Source organism: Triticum aestivum, chromosome 1B (genome assembly GCF_018294505.1).
Source record: "Triticum aestivum cultivar Chinese Spring chromosome 1B, IWGSC CS RefSeq v2.1, whole genome shotgun sequence".
NCBI lineage: Eukaryota > Viridiplantae > Streptophyta > Magnoliopsida > Poales > Poaceae > Triticum > Triticum aestivum.
The window spans coordinates 247,539,384-247,559,511 of record NC_057795.1 but is presented as its reverse complement, the minus strand read 5'-3'; positions in this window follow the sequence as shown (position 1 = coordinate 247,559,511).

The following is a 20,128-nucleotide window of genomic DNA, read 5'->3' as shown; positions in this document are numbered from 1 at the left end:
AGGTGGTGCCTTGCGGGGCTGCCGCGGCCAGAGCTCAACCACTCAGATTTGTCGGTGTTGTAGGGACGGACCCATACGTAAGCGCCGTTCCAGAGCGAGCGGCTCCAAAGGTAGGTGTCAATCGAGCAGGCGGTTAAGTCAAGCAGGTTAAGCATGAAGGGGCAAGTCCATTTAGATAGATGCAGAAAAAGCAAACGCCACTGGGTCAGGCCCGAGCAGCTTGGGGATAATGTAGCCCGAGGGGCGCCCCCAACTAGGTAGGTAAAGAACATAAGCAAAACGGATACATGCCGCAAGGACGAACCCACGCGGCCTGGGAATGATGCAGCCCTGTGGGCGCTCCCAGTTAAAAATGGAACTTTGAAAGATGTCACCTGATACCGTTGGAGATGGAGGGATGCTAAAGTAGCGGACGACGCGCGGTGAGGATGCCGACCCTCATGAGCTCCCAGGACCAGGAGCCTCGGGAGGCTCCGGGGCACGGGTGGATCTTCGAGGACCATCTCCATCTCCGCCAGGACCGCACAATGCCTAACCTCCCGAGTGTTAGGACCGGATTTCGGGATGTTGATTTCCCAAAAAATGGCCCTTACGCTTACCATCCCCAGGATTACTGTTAGCTGGCAAGACCCAAACTTGATACAAAAATTCCAAGCAAAGTACATGATATGTAGTACAAGACCATTCTAGCCTATGAGTACAACACAAGGTTTCTAGAGGTTGGTGGCGGAAGCGGTTTGTGGATCATCAGTGTCTATGGGACTCCATTTCCCACGGGAATAGCTGACCAGGTCAACTCCTATCTTCGCGGGACTGCTATCACCATTGATTAGGTTCCGGGGCTGTCGTCTCGTTACTCCTCTCCGTACGGGAAATCTGGCCAAGACAATAGCCAGGGACAAGCCAGTGAGTACTTTGAATGTACTCGCAAACATTATGAACACATGAATAATATAACAACGATAATCATGCTCGGAAATACTCTATGATCACAACGTTAGTCACAAAAATAAAAATCCATGATGCACGCAAACAAGTTATTCACGCAACACACGAATAATGCAATCAGAGCGTAGAAATAGAATGCCTCAGTCGGGTGTCTGAGCGACACCACATAAAGGGCTCATAAGTGAGATAAATAACGAACGTGCCGCAGTCAGGCGTCTGTGCGACGCCACATAAAGGGCTTATATGGTAAATAAATAACAAGCATGCCACAGTCGGGCGTCTTATGCGACACCACATAAAGGGCTTATAATAAATGAATAACAAACATGCCACAGTCAGACGTCTTATGCGACACCACATAAAGGGCTTATAATAAATAAATAACAAACATGCCACAGTCAGGCGTCTTATGCGACACCACATAAAGGGCTTATAATAAATGAATAACAAACATGCCACAGTCGGGCGTCTTATGCGACACCACATAAAGGGCTTATAGCGGAATACTCAAAGTGAATATCCCGGAGGTAGAACCATCCCAGAGATACTTAATAAATCAACTAATGAACATCGTTAGTCCATAATAATAATAATCACAATCATCAAATTTCACTGGTCTAAATCAAAGTTCAGACTTAGTTTTTTTTCCTTTGAAGACCGACCCTAAGACCGACATTCGACCCAACCCAGACTGTAGTCCTTAACCATGGACATGGCTACTCGAATAGGTTTAATCTCTGCAGAGGGTGTAGTCTTTACCCACGAGTAACGGATTTCGTTAGTCCATCCGGACTAATTCCGCTTACGGTCTTTCAGTTGAAAACACACCCAACCGCACACACCAGCTTGACTTATCAGTGTCTGGAATCACCCACGACACTCGTTAAGTAAAACTCTAAGTGGGGAGGCTACAACCTCGATTACATGGGATCACAAAATTTATACCGCGCGCAAACAGGGGAAGCTACCCCCTCGGCTACAACCGAAACACCCATGCCCCCTGACCAGATGACTGGCTTTAATCCATGGCCATGGTACCCTCATCCCGGCCCCTCTGTACGGCGTGTGCTAGAAAGAGGTTGACAAATTACTGAACCATACCCTACCTGTGGCAGGGACTAGTGGTAGCACGAAACAAGTGTGGGGGTTATTGGAACAAGACTCGATCTACGGTCGACTCAGGAGGTTTATGTGTTACCTGCATGATTTGCATAACAAATATGTTTTCAACCAACAGACATAACCACCACTCATCATGTCCCACTATGCCGTACCGGACACAATCGTCTCAACGACCGGGGACAAGCTCGTGTCTACCCAAGACAGAGGCTTTCCCGAGTACCTTCCGGTATGCACGAGAGGCATGTGAGGGCGACTACCATCTCAACATATCAAACTCCAACAACATGAATCATCAATATGCACTCGAGAGTCTGATCATATCATCACAGGAAAAAAAATCGAGACGAGAGGTGTTGCAACCGTATCAAACAACACACGACAATATTATGCCAGGGTTCAGAATGCTAGCCTTCAAGTAGTAGGGAGGCAGGGTGCATTCCAAAACTTTGAAACTTTTTTCTCCTCTCTCCATAATCCTATTAAAAACATTTTTGAATCAATGCATAGTTTCAAAAACATTACCAAAAAGTTGTCTTAAACATTTTGAAATAAATCTTAAAATAAACTAAATAATATTTGAGGTAGGTAGGAAAAAGAATCAATTCATTTGGAGTTATATTTGAAAAGTTATAGGGAGTCAAAGTTTTGGTCAAAAATCTGTTTTTAAGAATAAAACAGAAAAAGAAAAATGTTTTGATTACTGACCACGTCGAAAGCGTATTTTGGTTTTACGCCTCCACTTATCCAGCACGGACGGCGCGAGTGTCACAGACAGTGGGTCCAGCGGGCCCACTGGTCATGTTTGACTAGTCATCTCCCTCCTCTTCCTCTGCCCCGAGCGGAGGCGGGACTCCGGCGACGCTCGACGGTGAACAGCGGCACCGTTCGAGACACCAAGGGTGGAGGTGGATCCGCGGGTCCAGGGCGGTCCTCCCGGTGGTTGCCAGTCAGCTGGGGATGGAGGGAGTCGCCGGCGGCGGGCTTCGCGGCGGCCGGTGGCTTCGGGAGTTTTGGGCGTTTGAACTACGGTGGCTCCCGGTCGTGTTTGAGCAGGTGGGCGGCTCCGCAAGACGAAGGGGAGTCGGGTGGTGGTGTTGGCTGGACGGGGGAGGGCCTAGTTGCGACGAAATGGACCGGAGGGCGGCGGTGGCCGAGCTGGCCGGAGACGGGGAAGACGGCCTCTCCTGGTCGATTGCGAGCTAGGGGAGCGCTAGTGGAGTGGCTTGAGGCTGCCTGAGGTCTAGGAGGAGCTCAGGGTACCCCTTTTATAGAGTAGCTAGGTCGGTTCCGCCATCGCCGAGGATAGGATCGTCGGCCGACCGTTTCTGCTACGGCAGAGCGTCGTGGCACCGACGAGCGCTTGCAGAGGAGCGAGGGGATAAGCTCGGACTGCTCCAGGGGCAGCTGGCGCGCGGCTGCGGCTCGTGCGGCGCCGACCGTGGCAGGGGCTCACTGCGGACGCCGGCGTGCCGCCAAGGGCTCTGACAGCGGTGCTGCAGGCCACTAGAGGCATCTTGGCGCGTTCCGGTGAGTGGTCGGGGGTGGGGCGCGGCTCTGCAGGGCGATCAAAAGTCAGGGGCGCGACGCGGCGGCTCGGTGCACGCGCGTGTAAAACGTGCGCTCTGGGCGTGCCCAGAGCACGCAGGCGATATGTTTAACAGAATGCCAATGTGGTCTAGAGCGCTCGGCTGAGGCTGGCAACTAACAGGACCAGGCTAGGGTTTGTAAGAAAGCTAATGGACATGGGGGTTAGGCCAGGAGACCAAGCTTGCAATGTTAACTAAAAACCATGCCAAAACTGGTCATGCCTACAAGGTGTTTGACAAAATGCCAAGAACACCTAGGCATTTCTTGGAGTGGTCATAATCTCCAGATTGGGGTCTCTTTAGGTGTAGGAGATGGTGGCCATGTTAGTTTGTCAAGGGATGAAATTTGTTAGTGCAAAAATTTGAGAAAAACGGTTTTTCGCATAAACTAAAAGCTGTCATTTCATGGACCAAAAATAATTCAATAGGTTCATGCTCTTGGACTTAAGGGTTTTGTAAGAAGGGCTACAAGTAGGAAAAAGAACCATGGATGAAAGAGCAAGTAAAGATATGGTTGCACTACAAATCTTCAAGTTGGACCAGAATGAAAAAGAGGTTGATTCACTCAAAATTTTCAAAAGACATAACTTGGTTTTTGCATAAAGGTGGTTAATATACTCTTACTGACCTCCCCTAATTTTGGTGGAAGTTTTAAAGAAATATTTAACTAGGCTGTAGTGCAAAATTGCCCAGTGGACCAGATTTAAAAAATTAGGTGTAGAGCTCAAAATCTCTAATGAACAGAAGATGTTTTTGCACAAAAGTGATTTAGGGGTATCATATGTCATCCCCAAATTTTGGTGAAAATTTTAGATGCATTTTGTCAAATGGTTGCAGTGGAAAAGAGACTCTGAAAAAAATCACTTTGAAAGAATAAGGCTCAAGAAAAAAACAATTATGCAGATAAAACTACTGATTAATAATTGTTTTAGTGAGAGAGTATAGAAGTCCAATAATATTTTTGGAAAGTTTCCACTTGGGGAAGACTCCTCAATACTAAAGAAAAATGGTTCTGAAATCAACAGAAACTCCAAAGAGCAAAAATCTTAAACTCTTGGCAAAAAATTTAATACTAAAAACATGGTTAAATTTTTGGGGTGTTACAACACTAGCCCCCTTAAAAGAAAATCTCGTCCTCGAGATTTGCTAAGGGTTGTATAAAAAAAATTACTCTCACTTAGCAAAAAAAAACCGTATTGCTACTGTAAATAAACGTAGCTACAGTGGGAGGGCAATAAGTGGTGCAAAACTACAGGGTGGCACACTGGCGAGGCGTGGAAAATTTTTCCGGTCAGCTCCTACTATCGGTCACAGTAAATTTCTAATTTACTGAAAATTTACGCTGGTCGTACCCGAGAGCACAGTGCTTTCGGTGGCTGACAGGTGGACCCGGGGTCCACTGTCGGTCTCTTCCTCTACCTCTGGCTCTCTCTTCTTCCTCTCTCTCCCGCGCTCTTTCCCACGCTTTCTCCACCGGAGACATCTAGCTCATAGGGCATCTAGGCCGTACTGCGGTAGTGCGCGGCGTGCTAGCTGTCGGCGCAGCGTGCACTCACCTCGCGGGCCAGTGCGCTGTCAGCACTGCTCGCGGATTCGCCTCCGAACACCGGCGATCGAGCGACGAGCGGCGCTGGTGCACTTCGCTCACCGTACACCGATCTCGAGCTATAAAACAACCGTGGTGCTCCTCCTTCTTCCTCCATCTGACCTCGCTTCTCCTTCTCCTCCCTTCTTCTCCATTTCTGTCTGCAGGAGCTCGAGACGAGGCTCTAATGGCGGAGGCGATGCCAGACTGGTACGTGATCCTGTTGTGCGGAGGGTTGGCGACATTGCTGGGGCTCTCCGTGCTCCTGTGCATGATGATCCTCGTGATGCGGCCGCTCGAGCGTTAGTTCTCCATGGTGGCGGTGATCATGATGATTAGGCGCGGTGTTAGGTGCTAACTGTTGTCAGGGTGCCGGAGGTAATTTGTACCCAAGTAATTACTCACAAAGCTCTCCCTCTGAGACTGTGAGGTGTTAAGGGGGGCGATTAGTTTGGTGCAAAATGCACACGAGGCATTGCACTAGGTCGAGTGGTCGTGAGTCTGCTGTAATGGTTCTACATGAAATAAAAATCTATGTCGTGAAGAAATGTATGCTGCAACATCTCCAAGAAAATCCCACTTCAAAAAATTTTCTGAGGGTGAAAACAGTTAATAATTTTTTTTACCGTAGTAAAATCACTCATATTGATGGAAACTAACGATTTAATTCATCGTACAAATTTAGGATACCACACACAAGTTGCAATACATGAATAAATGCAGGGACCATAAACACCGTAATGACATCTACAATGTTAAAGGTAGTTGGACAGGGTCCTGAGAAAAAGTCTCTGGAATCGGGGCACACTCTTCTTCTATCGGGAAAAGTGGATTGACTAGTCGATGAATGTGCCTCTCCTGGTTGGGCCTCAGTGGTCTGCCGATGGCGATCTGAGGATTCAAATCAGCGAGGTTCTGGAGATAGCCCATTACTCGCTGAGTCAAACGTTCTTGAGCGATGACATACTGGGCCAGATTGGCCAGTACTGGGTCTCTCTCGATTCGCTCACCAGGAAAAGATGCTACTTCTCAGGGTGTTGCACGACTTGGGAAATAATAATATCCCCGTTCGCTGGCATAGGGGACCGTGAATCGAAGACGTGTAAGTGCCTCATACGCCACATCTTCTATGGCCATGTGAGGAGTTGGCATGGCTTTCCCCCACGAAGGAAGCTTCTGTGGGATCTTGGTTTGGGTTTCTGGGAGGGACGTGCACCACTGCCCAATATTTCGAAGTGGAAGGGGTGATCATCGATTTGAGCAGCTCATACTGGGGTGGATGGGTAGCACTCATGGTACTGCAGGTAAAGTCCCACAAAATTTTCACAAAGCTACCTGGGGTTGCATCTGGAGTCCTCAGATAAATACTAGGGATCGGCATGGCAATGGAAATGGTTGTGCGAGTGGTGCTCAGGGTGAGGGGTACTTGGCAAGATCATGGGGTAGCCTCTTATATAGCATTGGGGCTAGGTTATCTACCGTGGTGAAAGGTAACTAGTCGATCAAGTCTGCTCCATGGGGTCGGGGTCAATGCTACAGCTACACATATCCCAGAAAAGTGACGTATTACTGTAGGAGTCATTGGCGTGATTCAGGTAGTTGTGCCTGAAAAGAATGCAACCGCATGCTAACATATTTAATGCAAGGCTACTATTTAAAACAGAGGCACACAAGCAAGCTGTGATTATACAAGTCGAAGCAAGATTACATAACCACAGGACGTGGGCATACTGAGACTCGGTACTACTCGAGGGACTCAGTCTACCTCGTTTATATCTAAACGAGCCTGCCTTGTGGACGTCGAGGCTTCTCCACGGGTTTCGCCGTCGGAATTAGCTGGAGGGGGTTGAGGGGCTGCCGGGTCGGGGTAGCGATGATGACCATCCCGGGGATTGTTGGCCACAATCCCGCTGGAGCGTGTTCCCAAAATGCGACGAAGCACTTCTAGGGACACCAAAGTATTGTGGTCGATGGCTAGGGCAGTCCTCAAGGTCTCGATCGGATGTCCGAACAACACGACTGGGTTGTCGGCGTCGGGCTCATCTCCTCCTCTTGCCGGGGCTCGGCGAACCAGCTCTCCACGAGGGTGATTTGATCGAATAGTTCCTCTAGTGCACCTACATAGCGCACCAGATGCAATAATGCAGGATCCGTCTCGTGATCTCCGTTGACAACCTGGGGTGGCCTACCATACCCGTCACGGCTCGGGTAGTAGTAGAACGAGCAACAGTTAACTCTGGGCGACAAGTGCCGGAGTTGAACTATAGCCTCTCGAGCAGCTAGTTGAATGGCTTGTGGCTCAAAGGAAGTTGTCCTTCCGGTGAACCTGTAGGGGCGTTCTGGCGATAGACCCCTACCATAGATGTGTACAGTGGCCCAGAATTAACGGCACTCACCGCTCATGGGTCCTTGGTACACAACATATTCTGGAGGCTCCTCTAATGCAAAGGCACGGCGGGTGAGGTTTGCTAGCACGGTCACAAAACCTCCAAGGTTGTTTGATGTGGTTTCATTGTGCACGACGGGGCCAGGCATTATGGCTTGGTTTGGGGAAGGAGGCTGGGTTGTGCTGTGATGAGGTTAGTGCGCCCTTTTATAGAAAAAGAGGGCGGAGTCTTCCTTCACACGCTTGCGAATGAGACAATTTAGGTGTCGGTCACTGGCGCGTGATCGACAGGCTAGGCTGATAGGTTGGGCACCGACTGCAAAAAGGTGTCGGGTCACTATGGGGCTGTCTTATGCGAGAAGCTTGGCCGGGGTTAGGTTATGGTCTGGTGGTTTGGTTAACCTAGGTTTATTGACCTGGCTAAGATAGGATTAGCCAATGGTCAGCCTGGCTCTGATACCAAGTCTGTCAGGACCAGATTTTGGGATGTTGGTTTCCCAAAAAATGGCCCTTATGCTTACCAGCCCCAGGATTACTGTTAGCTGGCAAGACCCAAACTTGATACAAAAATTCCAAGCAAAGTACATGATATGTAGTACAAGACCATTCTGGCCTATGAGTACAACACAAGGTTTCTAGAGGTTGGTGGTGGAAGCGGTTTGTGGATCATCAGTGTCTATGGGACTCCATTTCCCACGGGAACAGCTGACCAGGTTAACTCCTATCTTCGCAGGACTGCTATCACCATTGATTAGGTTCCGGGGCTGTCGTCTCGTTACTCCTCTCCGTACGGGAAATCTGGCCAAGACAATAGCCAGGGACAAGCCAGTGAGTACTTTGAATGTACTCGCAAACATTATGAACACAGGAATAATATAACAACGATAATCATGCTCGGAAATACTCTATGATCACAACGTCAGTCATAGAAATAAAAATCCATGATGCACGCAAACAAGTTATTCACGCAACACATGAATAATGCAATCAGACAGTAGATATAGAATGCCTCAGTCGGGCGTCTGAGCAACACCACATAAAGGGCTCATAAGTGAGATAAATAACGAATGTGCCGCAGTCGGGCGTCTGTGCGACGCCACATAAAGGGCTTATATGATAAATAAATAACAAGCATGCCACAGTCGGGCGTCTTATGCGACACCACATAAAGGGCTTATAATAGATGAATAACAAACATGCCACAGTAGGGCGTCTTTTGCTACACCACATAAAGGGCTTATAATAAATAAATAACAAACATGCCATAGTCGGGCGTCTTATGCGACACCACATAAAGGGCTTATAATAAATGAATAACAAACATGCCACAGTCGGGCGTCTTATGCAACACCACATAAAGGGCTTATAGTGGAATAGTCAAAGTGAATATCCCGGAGGTAGAACCGTCCCAGAGATACTCCATAAATCAACTAATGAACATCGTTAGTCCATAATAATAATAATCACAATCATCAAATTTCACTGGTCTAAATCAAAGTTCAGACTTAGTTGTTTTTCCTCCGAAGACCGACACTAAGACCGACACTCGACCCAACCCAGACTGTAGTCCTTAACCATGGACACGGCTACTCAAATAGGTTTAATCTCTATAGAGGGTGTACTCTTTACCCACGAGTAACGGATTCCGTTAGTCCATCCGGACTAATTCCGCTTACGGTCTTTCAGTTGAAAACACACCCAACCGCACACACCAGCTTGACTTATCGGTGTCTGGAATCACCCACGACACTCGTTAAGTAAAACTCTAAGTGGGGAGGCTACAACCTCGATTAGCATGGGATCACAAAATTTATACCGCGCACAAACTGGGGAAGCTACCCCGTCGGCTACAACCGAAACACCCATGCCCCCTGACCAGATGACTGGCTTTAATCCATGGCCATGGTACCCTCATCCCGGCCCCACTGTACGGTGTGTGCTAGAAAGAGGTTGACAAATTACTGTACCGTACCCTACCTATGGCAGGGACTAGTGGTATCACGAAACAAGTGTGGGGGTTACTGGAACAAGACTCGATCTACGGTCGAGTCATGAGGTTTATGTGTTACCTGCATGATTAGCATAACAAATATGTTTTCAACCAACAGACATAATCACCACTCATCATGTCCCACTATGCCGTACCGGACACAATCGTCTCAACGACCGGGGACAAGCTCGTGTCTACCCAAGACAGAGGCTTTCCCGAGTTCCTTCCGGTATGCACGAGAGGCATGTGATGGCGACTACCATCTCAACATATCAAACTCCAACAGCATGAATCATCAATATGCACTCGAGAGTCTGATCATATCATCACAGGAAAAAAAAAATCGAGACGAGAGGTGTTGCAACCGTATCAAACAACACACGACAATATTATGCCAGGGTTCAGAATGCTTGCCTTCAAGTAGTAGGGAGGCAGGGTGCATACCAAAACTTTGAAAGTTTTTTCTCCTCTCTCCAAAATCCTATTAAAAACATTTTTGAATCAATGCATAGTTTCAAAAACAGTACCAAAACGTTGTCTGGATTTTTTCAAATAAATCTTAAAATAAACTAGACAATATTTGAGAGAGGTAGGAAAAAGAATTAATTCATTTGGAGTTATATTTGAAAAGTTATATGGAGTCAAAGTTTTGGTCAAAAATCTGTTTTTAAAAATAAAACAGAAAAAGAAAAAGGTTTCGATTACTGACCACGTCGAAAGCGTATTTTGGTTTTATGCCTCCACTTATCCAGCGCGAACGGCGCGAGTGTCACAGACAGTGGGTCCAGCGGGCCCACTGGTCAGGTTTGACTAGTCCTCTCCCTCCTCTTCCTCTGCCCCGAGCGGAGGCGGGACTCTGGCGACGCTCGCCGGCGAACGGCGGCGCCGTTTGAGATACCGAGGGTGGAGGTGGATCCGCGGGTCTAGGGCGGTCCTCCCGGTGGTCGCCAGTCAGGTGGGGATGGAGGGAGTCGCCGGCGGCGGGCTTCGCGACGGCCGGTGGCTTCGGGAGTTTTGGGCGTTTGAACTACGGTGGCTCCCGGTCGTGTTTGAGCAGCTGGGTGGCTCCGCAAGATGAAGGGGAGTCGGGTGGTGGTGTTGGCTGGATGGGGGAGGGCCTGGTTGCGACGAAACGGACCGGAGGGCGGCGGTGGCCGAGCTGGCCGGAGACAGGGAAGACGACCTCTCCTGGTCGATTGCGAGATAGGGGAGCGCTAGTGGAGTGGCTTGAGGCTACCTGAGGTCTAGGAGGAGCTCGGGGTCACCCTTTTATAGAGTAACTAGGTCGGTTCCGCCATCGCCGAGGATAGGATCGCTGGCCGACCGTTTCTGCTGCGGTAGAGCATCATGGCACCGACGAGCGCTTGCAGACGAGCGAGGGGATAAGCTCGGACTGCTCCAGGGGCAGCTAGCGCACGGCTGCGGCTCGGGCGGCGCCGACCGTGGTAGGGGTTCACTGCGGACGCCGGCGTGCCGCCAAGGGCTCTGACGGTGGTGCTGTAGGGCACTAGAGGCATCTTGGCGCATTCCGGTGAGTGGTCGGGGGTGGGGCGCGGCTCTGCAGGGCGAGCAAAAGTCAGGGGCGCCACGCGGCGGCTCGGTGCACGCGCGTGTAAAACGTGCAATCTAGGCGCGCCCAGAGCATGCACGCGACATGTTCGACAGAATGCACATGTGGTCTAGAGCGCTCGGCTGAGGCTGGCAACTAACAGGACCAGGCTAGGGTTTGTAAGAACGCTAATGGACATGGGGGTTAGGCCAAGAGACCAAGCTTGCAATGTTAACTAAAAACCATGCCAAAACTGGTCATGCCTACAAGGTGTTTGACAAAAGGTGATGAGGACATCAATACAATTGTTACACCCACAGCCCCTGCTGCTATACATACTGGACCAATTACTAGAGCTCGTGCACGCCAACTAAATTACCAGGTACTTTCGTTTCTTGGTAATGATTCTAATGTTCATGAGAATATGATGCTGCCTAAATTGGATACATTTGTTTTGCTTACAAATGAAGGGCCTAGCTTGGAGAAGGATGAACATTGGAGCAAGAACAAGCATGGAGATGATGGCATGCGCAAGGGAAACAAGAACGGAGTTACAAGTGATGATTTCAGGACTTTGAAGCCACCATAATGGGTGCATGAAGCCTTGGACGAAATATACAAGATGCCACTTCATAAATTTCGTCCCGAGGCTATTTTAGGTGCTGCGTCACCTTATTATTGGGCCAGGCCCATGTAATTTCGAAATACATAAGTATAGGCTATTTTTAGAGTCCGTATGTGTGGGGAAACAAGAGATAGGGTTGATTTCGGACCCCTCCACCAAGGGCCACGAAATTCCCCCCTCTTCCTCCATATATACAGCCCTTAGGGCATCGTTTAGACTTTGGGTTTTGTTTAGATTAAAAGTTCGCCATAGCTGCAACTTCGCGTACTTCGTTTGTGTTCAACGACCAGACAAAGGCGTCACAGAACCCCACCTTGATCAATAAAGCTTTCATCTTATATTCGCAATATCCAGATTGCAATCTCAGTTTCTTGCTTGTTCTTCATTTGCTCGCAGGAAACAGACCCTCGTGGTCAGGTTGATCGTGCTCCGGCGTGGTCAATAACCTCTCGGAGTTGGTTTAGCGATTGCTAAGGCGCGACGTCCTCGCACGTTCGTAGTCGGATCGTCAAAGTCGACTTCCACCAAAGCGAAATCCATCATCTCATCGAAAGACGGGACACCTTTGCCTCTATCAAGTGGTATCAGATTTCCAGGTTGCTCGGTGAGATTTTACAGTTTTTCGTAGTTTAGATCGAGTCTGTTCTTCATACCTATAGTCCACGAAAAAGCCAAAAAAAAATTAGGGTTAGTTCATCCCATCCGAACCAATCTGAGCCTTGCATAATCTTTTCTGTATTTGCTTTGTTGAATTTGCGGTTGCATCGTCGTGTTCAGTTGCTGGTCTTAGCGTCTAGTCTTTTAGAGTTTCGAGTTCTGTTCACAAGTTGTCACGCCGTCGCCGCACCATCATCATCGCCCTGCCATCTACCACCACCGCTCCGAATCCGTATCCATATACCACCACCAATCCGTGTCCATATACCACCACCGATCCATATCCATATACTACCACCGCTGCCATATACCACCACCATATATCCACCACCAATCCGAGTTCCTTGCTTATTAGGTTTGTTTTCGGGATCAATCTAGATTCCGATTCGTGTTTCCTTGCCGGAGTAGGTTTCGGAAAAAAAAAAAATTCGAAAACGCATTTTTCGAAAAATTTTCTGGCTATCCTATTTTTAGGTGTTTCTGAGTGTTTTGAGACAGGTGCCATTATAGGAAGTTTTTTTTGACCCGTTTCCAGTTTTTGGGTCCGGGCAGTCGAAAAAAAAAAAAATTGGTCGAAAAAATTTCGTGCCCATCCTGTCAGTTTGAGCTAGGAAGAGTTTTGAGACACTCGCCATTATAGTGATTTTTCGCAAAAAAAAAAGCAGCGCAAAAAAAAAGAGCGCAAAAAAAAAAGTGCGAAAAAAAATTCAGAGTGTGCTTTTCCCTTGTTTACGTGCCGCGCCGTGATTTTGTTGGTGTTCTAGGCTCGCGTCTCTAGCACAGTCTAGCCTAGGACCAGCACAGTACCGTCGTTGAGCGTTTATTCAACTTTGCATCTCTGAATTGATTATTGCTGACCCTTTTTGCTACCATACTATAAGCCTTCCCAGCTCCACATACATCTACGTCGTGTGTTTGACTCTCCCTGGTAATCGCTCTATCCAAGCTTTGAGAGTTTTTGACAACAACGGTTGCCGATCACCGCCTGCTGCTGGGTAAGAACTGGTAAGAATTTGAGATTTGCTTGACGGATTTGTGATACACCACCACCACTTCTTAGTTGTCTGTAGGATCATATTCTTGTGTGTTTCTATTGCTGCTAACCATGCCAGGATCACAAGCCGACGAGATTGACTGGGAGAACTTATCGAACAAGGAGCTTCATGATAAGTTTCAGCACATGATGACTGAACAGGTGCAAGATGTGCTGAATAATTTTGAAGAGGCCATGGAGAAGATTACTGGCCTTGAGAAGACGTTCGAAACAAAGCTCGATAACAGATTTAATGAATTGCTCGCGCGTCTTCCACCACCACCACCCGCTGCACCTAACGCACCTCTCCAACAACAACAACAACGACTACCTCCACGTCGCGAAATAGACCTTCGCCGAGCGAGCCGTGTTCCTCTTGCGTTTGGCCAAACTGTTGGTGCTGCTGTTGATACTTCTGTGGCTCCTGCTACTGCTGTTGCTGGTACCCAGGAGGATGATGAGTATGCAGGCGATTATGAGGATGAGGTTGATCAAAATCAGATCTACGAGCAGCCACCAGCACCACCACCAGCAGGTCGACCTCAGGTATATATTCGTAATGGTAGGCCTGCACCACCACCTCAGGTACGAGATGATGTCCATATTCCTAAACTGAAATTGAATATTCCACCATTTGAGGGTAGATATGTTCCTGATATATATCTTACTTGGGAGTTAGAAACTGAACAACGATTTACATGTTTACAATATCCTGAGGAGAGACGAGTTGCTGCTGCTGTGTGTGCTTTCACTAGTTTTGCATGTGTATGGTGGTCTGAACATTGTAGATTATATCCTATTCCAACTACTTGGGCTGCTTTGAAAACTGCTATGCGTACGCGTTGGGTTCCACCATATTATCAACGTGAATTGCTTCAAAAATTGCAGCGTTTAAGACAAGGAAAAAATTCTGTAGAAGAATATTATCAGGAATTACAAACTAGCATGATTAGATGTGGTATTGTTGAGGAGAATGAAGCTATGCTTGCACGTTTTCTTGGTGGATTAAATAGAGAGATTCAGACCATTCTAGACTATAAGGAGTATACTAATATCACTCGTTTATTCCATCTTGCTTGTAAAGCTGAACGTGAAGTGCAGGATCGACAAGCATTGGGGCGAACTAACTTTTCTGCAGGCCGACCTTCATCATGGACACCACGTGCATCTTCTACTTCAACTGCACCAGCACCTCCATCCGGTGCCACCTCCAGCCGTGATACAAGAAAACAGGCACAACCACCATTATCTGCCAAGAGCGCACCTGCGGGGCCTGCACAGCGTTCTTCTTCTTCCATGGCATCAACAGGGCACACAAGTGATATTATTTGTCGTCGTTGTAAGGGAGGAGGTCATTATGCGAGAGAATGCAAATCTCCGCGTGTGATGATTGCTACCGCGGATGGTGGATATGAGTCCGCTAGTGACTATGATGAGGAGACTTTGGCTCTTATTACACGTGAAGAACATGGTGGAGATGATTCTGATCATGAGACGCAATACATGGCTCCTGAAGACGCTGACAGGTATGAATGTTTAGTTGCTCAACGTGTTTTGAGTGTGCAGGTCACACAAGCTGAGCAAAATCAGAGGCACAATTTGTTCCATACCAAGGGAGTTGTGAAGGAACGTTCTGTGCGCGTCATAATAGACGGAGGGAGCTGCAACAATTTGGCTAGCATGGAGATGGTGGAGAAGCTTTCTCTCACCACAAGACCACATCCACATCCTTACTACATCCAATGGTTCAACAACAGCGGCAAGGTTAAGGTAACACGTACTGTTCGTGTGCATTTTAGTATCTCTACATATGCTGATTATGTTGATTGTGATGTGGTACCTATGCAAGCATGTTCCTTATTACTTGGTAGACCATGGCAATTTGATAAAAATTCTGTACACCATGGTAGAAACAATCACTATACTCTTGTTCATAAGGATAAAAATATTACTTTGCTTCCTATGACTCCTGATTCCATTTTGAAAGATGATATTAATAGAGCTAATAAAGCACAACAGGAGAAGAATAAGAGTGAAAATCAGATTGTGGCAAAAGAATTTGAGCAACAAATGAAGCCTAATAATAAACCATCTAGTGTTGCTTCTGAAATTAAATTGAAAAGTGCATGTTTATTTGCCACCAAATCTGATATTGATGAGCTAGATTTTAGCAAATCTGTTTGCTATGCTTTTGTGTGCAAAGAGGCATTATTTTCATTCGAGGACGTGCCTTCCTCTTTGCCTCCTGCTGTCACTAACATTTTGCAGGAGTTCGCTGACGTCTTTCCACAAGACGTGCCACCGGGATTACCGCCTATTCGAGGGATTGAGCATCAGATTGACTTAATTCCCGGTGCTTCACTGCCAAACCGTGCACCATACCGTACCAATCCAGAGGAGACGAAGGAGATTATGCGTCAAGTACAAGAGCTTCTCGACAAAGGTTATATACGCGAATCCCTTAGTCCTTGTGCTGTTCCTATTATTCTAGTGCCGAAAAAGGATGGTACATCACGTATGTGTGTTGATTGTAGAGGCATTAATAATATTACTATTCGTTATCGTCATCCTATTCCTATACATACTGGACCAATTACTAGAGCTCGTGCACGCCAACTAAATTACCAGGTACTTTCGTTTCTTGGTAATGATTCTAATGTTCATGAGAATATGATGCTGCCTAAATTGGATACATTTGTTTTGCTTACAAATGAAGGGCCTAGCTTGGAGAAGGATGAACATTGGAGCAAGAACAAGCATGGAGATGATGGCATGCGCAAGGGAAACAAGAACGGAGTTACAAGTGATGATTTCAGGACTTTGAAGCCACCATAATGGGTGCATGAAGCCTTGGACGAAATATACAAGATGCCACTTCATAAATTTCGTCCCGAGGCTATTTTAGGTGCTGCGTCACCTTATTATTGGGCCAGGCCCATGTAATTTCGAAATACATAAGTATAGGCTATTTTTAGAGTCCGTATGTGTGGGGAAACAAGAGATAGGGTTGATTTCGGACCCCTCCACCAAGGGCCACGAAATTCCCCCCTCTTCCTCCATATATACAGCCCTTAGGGCATCGTTTAGACTTTGGGTTTTGTTTAGATTAAAAGTTCGCCATAGCTGCAACTTCGCGTACTTCGTTTGTGTTCAACGACCAGACAAAGGCGTCACAGAACCCCACCTTGATCAATAAAGCTTTCATCTTATATTCGCAATATCCAGATTGCAATCTCAGTTTCTTGCTTGTTCTTCGTTTGCTCGCAGGAAACAGACCCTCGTGGTCAGGTTGATCGTGCTCCGGCGTGGTCAATAACCTCTCGGAGTTGGTTTAGCGATTGCTAAGGCGCGACGTCCTCGCACGTTCGTAGTCGGATCGTCAAAGTCGACTTCCACCAAAGCGAAATCCATCATCTCATCGAAAGACGGGACACCTTTGCCTCTATCAAAAGGTACATTTACATTTGTGCCCCTAACTCGAACCCACTACTCATATTTGCCCCTAATTTTGAAGCATGCACAAATTTGCCCCTCCGCCGTTAGGTCACTACTCAGAAATACCCTTCCGTATAGTACTGTAGCACTTTCCGCCCACTACTGTAGCACTTTCCGTCTGCTACAGTACACATGGGCCTTTCATGGTCAAAGGCCTTTGACTGGACGGAAGGGCATTTCTAAGTAGTGACTTAACGGCAGAGGATCAAATTTGAGCATGCTTTGAAATTAGGGGCAAATCTGAGTAGGTGGTTTGAGTTAGGGGCAGAAATGCAAATGGCCCTTGACAAAATGCCAAGAACACCTAGGCATTTCTTGGAGTGGTCATAATCTCCAGATTGGGGTCTCTTTAGGTGTAGGAGATGGTGGCCATGTTAGTTTGTCAAAGGATGAAATTTGTTAGTGCAAAAATTTGAGAAAGCTGTTTTTGGCAGAAAACAGTTTGTCAAAGGGTTTTGTAAGAAGGGCTACAAGTAGGAAAAAGAACCATGGATGAAAGAGCAAGTAAAGATATGGTTGCAGTACAAATCTTCAAGTTGGACCAGAATGAAAAAGAGGTTGATCACTCAAAATTTTCGAAAGACATAACTTGGTTTTTGCATAAAGGTGGTTAATATACTCTTACTGACCTCCCCTAATTTTGGTGGAAGTTTTAAAGAAATATTTAACTAGGTTGTAGTGCAAAATTGCCCACTCGACCAGATTTAAAAAATTAGGTGTAGAGCTCAAAATCTCCAATGAACAGAAGATGTTTTTGCACAAAAGTGATTTAGGGGTATCATATGTCGTCCCCAAATTTTGTGAAAATTTTAGATGCATTTTGTCAAATGGTTGCAGTGCAAAAGAGACTCTGAGAAAAATCACTTTGAAAGAATAAGGCTCAAGAAAAAACAAATTATGCAGATAAAACCACTGATTAAGAATTGTTTTATTGAGAGAGTATAGAAGTCCAATAATATTTCTGGAAAGTTTCCACTTGGGGAAGACTCCTCAATGTTAAAGAAAAATGGTTCTGAAATCAACAGAAACTCCAGAGAGCAAAAATATTAAACTCTTGGCAAAAAATTTAATACTAAAAACATGGTTAAATTTTTGGGGTGTTACACCGAGCCTCCAGAATGCTCCTTATCAGGTGCTGATGAGCAGCGGCCTCATTCGGCAGGCCGAAAGGCATGCGAACGTAGCTGCGAGGTGCCCCCTCGCAACGCCCCACGCGCGAAGGCCAGAGGCGCTCCCGAGACGCGGCTCGGTTGAGCCCTGGCACGTCGATGCAGACGCGCAGCCCACCGTCCTCGCCCGGATGGGGGGCTACGGCGGTCAGGCGGCGGCTGCCGCGCATGACTCTTGACTCCTACAGCTCCTGAGTATTTCTTGCGATGAACTCCTGAGGGTTTAGCCCTCCTTGCCTCATACCTTCCTGAGGGAAACGTGCTTTGAAGCACGCCTCCAAGTGGTGCCCGAGCGCCTCCCTCGTGACCTTGGCAAAGTCGGTGGCCCTCCAGGGGAGAGCCCCCGAGCCTTGCCCGAGGAGGGCGCCGGGCGCGCCTTCCTATGCGACAGAGGGTGGCGCCCCTTGAACGGGTGCGGATCCTGTCGCAACGCCTCTGGAGGTGCCTGCCTCCTGATGGTTTGGGCCAGGTGAAGTCTTCTTCTTCTTAGGGACTGCCTCGGGGAGGCTCCCGCTCCTGTGATCCGGGTCTTCGATTGCTGCGGCCTGGAAGGCACGCTCAAGAGAACACACTGCATCCTTTTCTTCGCAGGGGACTCTGATGACTCCATCGCTTCCTGGCATCTTGAGGACATTGTAGCCATGGTGAGTCACTGCCATGAACTTGGCCAGGGCTGGGTACCCGAGGATGGTATTGTATGGCAGGCGAATGTGCGCGACGTCGAAGTCAATGAGCTCAGTGTGGTAGTTGTTGTGCTGCCCAAAGGTGACAGGAAGGTGAACCTGCCCTATCGGAATAGTGGAACCATCAGTAACTCCTAAGAAAGGCTTGGTCAGCTGAAGCTGATCATATGGCACTTGGAGATTGTTGAACGTCTCGACGGACAGGACGTTGAGTCCTGCCCCACCATCAATGAGGGTTCTGGTGACTTGCACGTTGCTGATGACTGGGGAACAAAGCATTGGGAGGACACCGGCTATTGCCGCGCACTTGAGCTGATCCGCTGAGCTGAACGTGATAGCACACGCGGACCACCTGAGAGGGCGCGTGGCCTCAAGCTTGGGGAGGAATGCATTCACCTCGCGAGCAAACTGCTTGAAGATGCGCTGTGAGGCTGGGGCCTGGGCGCCGCCCAGGATGCAAGCGATTGCGCGAGGCTCCTGGAAGCCCCCAGCCCCCTCGTCCTGATGATGGTCTTCATTCCTCATCGGCGGTGGTGGCAGAGGAGGGAGGCCTGCGTTGCCTTGAGGGCGGTCCTCACAAAGTTGATCCCTCCAACCTCCCTCGCGAGGCTGGTCCTCCCAGCGATCCTCGCGAGGTCGGTCACACCACCCTTGGCGAGGGCCACGGTCTTCCCATCGTCCTCCACCTCTTCCTCCTGCTCGGCCACAGCCCCGGTCGTTGCGCTCGGGGCGTCGGCCGATGCGTCCATCTCGCACAGCCCTGAGTTCTTGGCATTTGTTGGTGTTGTGAGTGTGGAGGTCGTGGTACACACAGTACGAGCTGCCATTGGATGATTCTGGCTGATCCCTGCCTCGCTTGGTGTCTGGCTCCGCTGTGAGGACAACCGCTCCTTTGCGCTTCACGTCCTTGACCTTGGGCTTCTTCTCTTCCGGATCAGCAGTTGGGGGCTCGAGGAGGGAGAGGCGCCCTTCCTCAGCACTGGCGCACTTGGTCGCCAAGTTGAACAGCTCCAGAGAGGTGCACAGGTCTTCATGGATCGCTAGCTCCTCTTTCATCTTGATGTCACGCACGCCATCGGAGAAGGCTGAGATGATGGCCTCCTCAGTCACCCTGGGGTCTTGAGGCGGGCGTTGTTGAAGCGCTGGACGTACTTCTGCAGGGTCTCTCCTGGCTGTTGCTTGATGCGGCACAGGTCACTCATGGCCGGGGGCCAGTCGTGAGTGCCTTGGAAGTTGGCGATGCGGCGAGTGCGCATCTCGTCCCAAGAGGAGATCGTGCCGGGGGGCAGGTTCAAGAGCC